This window comes from Helobdella robusta, assembly GCF_000326865.2.
Source record: "Helobdella robusta unplaced genomic scaffold HELROscaffold_12, whole genome shotgun sequence".
In the NCBI taxonomy this organism is placed as follows: Eukaryota; Metazoa; Annelida; class Clitellata; order Rhynchobdellida; family Glossiphoniidae; genus Helobdella; species Helobdella robusta.
In genome coordinates, this window is record NW_008703664.1 from 2,059,688 (window position 1) to 2,064,687 (window position 5,000).

The following is a 5,000-nucleotide window of genomic DNA, read 5'->3' on the forward strand; positions in this document are numbered from 1 at the left end:
GATAGAGAGAGAGAGAGAAAGAGAGATCTATTTTTAGAATTCAAATTCAAGGTTCTTTGTTTTATTCTTTTTCACTTGTAATTTCTTTGCTTCTTCTTCTGATTTATGTTAACTTTTAAACTCATTGCAGTGGTGAGTCATCTATGCCTGCAATGTTTGCAACGGATGAAGGTTTAAATGATGATGACGATGATGGTGATGATGATGACGACGACGACGATGATGATGACGATGATGGTGATGATGATGTTAGATAATGATGATAATGACGATGAGGAGGAAGAGAAGCAGGAAAATAATGATAAGGATGATGATGATGATTTTGATGATGGTGATGATAATGATGATGATGACATATGAAGTTGATAATGAATAGTATTTGAAAAAGTTTAATTCAGCATAAACATTTGCGAAAGTGATGACGATTAGTATCAATGATAATAGTACTAATGATGATGATGATAATGATAATTGTGGTGGTGATGATGATGATGTTATAATGATGATGATGATGACAATGATAACATATAATTTTGGGGATGACGGTGATGATGATGATGAAGAAAAAATAGAAAAAAAATAAAAGATGTTGATGACGATGTTGGTGATGATGATGATGATGGTGATGATGATGATGATGGTGATGATGATGATGATGGTGATGATGATGATGATGATGGTGATGATGATGGTGATGATGATGATGGTGATGATGATGATGATGGTGATGATGATAATGATGAAAAGGAGGCAGCGATTGTAAGTTCTCCAATGTTTGTAAACAAGCGAGATAAGATAGTGTATTAGATGCTGCTTATGATGAAAGTGACTAAAAACAGATGATGATGATGATGATGATGATGATGACGATGATGATGATGATGAAGATGATGATGATGATGACGATGATGATGATGATGATATGTATGTTTCAGACAATGTTATAAATAGATCACACAAATACTATCTCCTGCTTGATAATATAACACTGAAAAAAAGATTTTCAAACATGTGGCATGGATTGACTGGAAGGTTTAAGAAGAAGCAAAAACCACATCCGTTACTCATCAGCGTTTATATCATCGTAGCCGTCCTGAATAACAACTGATTAGCAGCAACACGATCATTTTTAGTATTAGTTTCATCAACTGCATACGCCACAGTAACAATCCCGCCATCATTTTCGCCAGCAGCACAAACAACAACAACTAATTATACTAACAACACAACTCTTATAACTTTATTAAAACCTGGAAAACTAAACCAGCAGACTTGAATATTGATTAGTTAGTCCGGGACCTTTTACAACAACGGAAAATAAATGAATCAATGATATTAAAGAAAAAACAAGCAACAACACGTGATGATCAATTCACCAATTGTGTAATAACAACTGTGTAATATTTACCAACTATTGAACTCCCGTATCGAAGCAGCCCATATCGCCGCTATGATCAAAGGTGTCCTTACGAATCAATGAATGTTAATCCCGAAGTTGCGTGTTAGGCAAACATTGGCCTTTACAACGTCACACGGTTGATGACCCATTTTAGCAGACAGTTTTTATAGCCTTTGTTTTTTTTTCCTTTTTTTGGTCTCAAGTGAAGAAATTATTAGGCCGTGTGGCGACCTTTTTCAGCCTGTAGACACTTGACAGAGAACGTTTTTCTATTTTGATTCGTGGCATGTTCGATATATATATATATATATATATATATAAGTGTGTGTGTGCGTGCAAGTGTGCGTGTGTGTGTGTGTGTGTGTGTGCGTGTTTGTTTTGTAATATTCATCAAATTGAATTGCGTCTGCCTGCAATGATTGTACTATGCCAAGAGCAAAATGGACCGTTTAAAGACGCTATTAATTTTAGTTTCCTTTTAGTTCTATTTTGTTAAGACCAATTTTCTTGAGTCATTATTTCTGCTGTGCCAACAAAATATGCAACAACTTTTGTGACACGATGCTGATGTTTTAGACAGTAATAGTATTTCAATAGGTTTGCGACATCGTATTTAATGCTATTCTTCATTAATTACAAGCGTTCAGCTAGCAAATAGTTTTACAAAGTTTCATAAAATATGAAAATCAAAAGTTTAAACAAAACAATACAAATTTCTGCTTCGAGCAGTATTGAAAGAAGTAATGCAAATGACAAATGCACATGAAAGTCTATATTTTTTATCTTTTTACATGGAAAATATATTATGCCGTGAAAATATGAGTTGGCTAAAAAAATATTGACAAAATGTTTTTATAATGATTAATGAAACTAGGTGGGAGTTGAAAATAACCGTGAAGGCTTTTAAAATAAAAAGAATGTAGTAGTAGTATTAATCGGGATTTGTTAGATAAGGTCAAATGAATGTAGATGTTTGGAATGACGAAAAATGGTGCAGCCTTTTGAAAATTAAAAATTTGCTTTCATTTTATAAAATTTACTTTTCAAAATTTTCATTCGTACAAACAGATTTTATGATTTCATCAAACATGTTGTGAATATGGATGAATTTGTAAAAGAAAAACTTACAGTGTGTGAGAAATGCGCGTGTATGTGTGTGTTTTTGTACATGTGTGTTTGTATGTATTTGCATGTGTGTGTGTGTGTGTGTGTGTGTGGTGTTTGTGGTGTGTGTGTGTGTTTGAATGCATTTGCAGATTATTGAAAACTCAAAAAGAAATGCTGAAATCGTATGAAATCAAACTGCAAAGTGTATAATTTACCAAGTCTCGTGTTCACCTGTACAAAAATAACCCTCATCTGCAAGTGAAACTGAAACTGAAATGAATGCCACCAGAGGCACTTACAAAAACAGAGCCTCATGCACCGACACTCACACACACACACACGCACACACACTCGTATTTACTTCCGCATCCTTCACCAAAAAGTTAATCATATCTTTAAATATTTTTCTATGGTTTCTCCGTAGAAATGCCTTAAAATGTTAATTGTAATATAACTCGCATTAATTTTAATACTTTTACTTTTTGTCTTCTACATTATTATTTGCAGAATTTCTTTTGACCGTGAAACGGCAAAAAATTAATTTAATGATTGATAAATTTTCTTATAAAATTCAAGTTGAAATCATTCAAGTTTAATTAATGACAATTTAAAAATTTGCTTTTAAATAAATTTTTAAAAAAATTTAATGAAATAAATTTAATAATAAATAAAATCTACACCATTTTTTAAACTTCTTTATGCCCAAGGAGCGCAAAACCGTCTCACTGACTAAATAAATAGAAGAAAATTTAAATTATTTGACTTGAAAAATTTTAAATTTATCGAATCGCTCCTTTATTATCGCATGTTTGTGTGTGTATATGTGTATGTGTGTGTGTGCGTGTGAATGACTCATTCATTCATTATCATATCACATCTCAGTAAAATTAAGCTGTTTACATTTGAATTTTTTCCATCAACATTGAAATTATCTACTCAAGCTTCTGAATTAAAAGAGATAAAAGATATCCATCGTGCTAATTTTTGTATAAAAAATGTTGTCGAAATGGCCAATAAAAAAATAGTTTCAATGTAATAAATACTTTGAAAAGAGCTATAAAAACGAAACAACGAAAATATTCAACATAATAATCCATTCTTTGCTGTTTTTGTGTCACAAAGTTTTGCAAATCTTTCGAAAGCTCTGATAATCAAAATAACTTTATTTAAAAATTTATATCTTTTAATTTTTCAGAAGCAACCAAATTTTAGAAACTGTTTATTATTTGTGAATATTACCAAATTATCATTGTAGTAGTAGGTATACACTGGGAAAGATTAAACAATCGATACATTGATTCTGTTCATCGTCAGTTGGATGGCACGAGCTTGTAGAAAGTTAAAATTGATGAAGTGATGTAGGTAGGTACCTAGACTCCTAGAAGAGCAACATCAACGCTAATGATAATAAACTTGCATTTTTCTAACTTTTTAGTGTTAAATAAAATTGATCTATGAAATTGAAAAAAAATTAAAATTGGATTAAATTAAAAAAATTTTAGTTAAAATTTGTTAGGTTCCGACACGGCAAGTTTTTTTTATCGGGTTTTTTATAAAAAATTTTATTTATTTATTTCTAGGCACAATTAATTTTAATCAACATGAAGATTAATAGTAACATAATAATAAATGTTAAAACATTAAATTTAATTTTTCTTTCAGATGAAAATTATTACTGCCGCATTGTGGAGCCTTTGAGAATAAATTATTCCTTGGTGGATTAATTATGAACGATTAGGACAATCACTCAAGTTTCCCACCGTTTTTCCTGGAAGAATGTATTAGCAGCATCAGCCTGTTGTTCATTTGCCAACCACTGCGTCCAACAAATACATTATGTCACAATTTTTTTGTGTTTTATTAAACTTGGCTGGAGCGTAAAACAGACAGGTAGACAACTCGCAGCCAGTCGGCATGTAACGCACGGTGCGATCGACGACATGCAATGCTATCTTGGGCAAATAAACGTATGCATTGAACACAAATTGGCAATAACCTACAAACACACACACATACGCACAAGCAAATGTACAATTACACACACAGACAAGCACACACAGACACACGCACACAAATGACACGTCAGAATGGAATTTGATACAAAGAAATTTCAAATACATTTGAGACGGCTGGTCATATTTGCGTCATGTTTTTTTTTGTTATTTTTATGATTAAAGGTTCTGCTTCTGAGTTTTGTTTTGTAGTGGAGGATCACTCCAAGAAGAAGCAGCGAAAGAAATGAATGGAAAGTAAATTCAACACGTTTGTTTGTGCGTACGTCTACATCGGATTGTATTCGTATGAGCCTGTATGCGCTCGTGTGTGTGTGTGTGTGTGTGTGTGTGTGTGTGTGTGTGTGTGTGTGTGTGTGTGTATGTTTGCGAGTGTTGCTTCGTTGGCTGTATGTGCATGTTTGAATGTATTAAAATTCACTATGAAACTTCTCAAATGAAGCTCGAATGAGTGAGGACGAAAATCAAAATTGAACAAAATA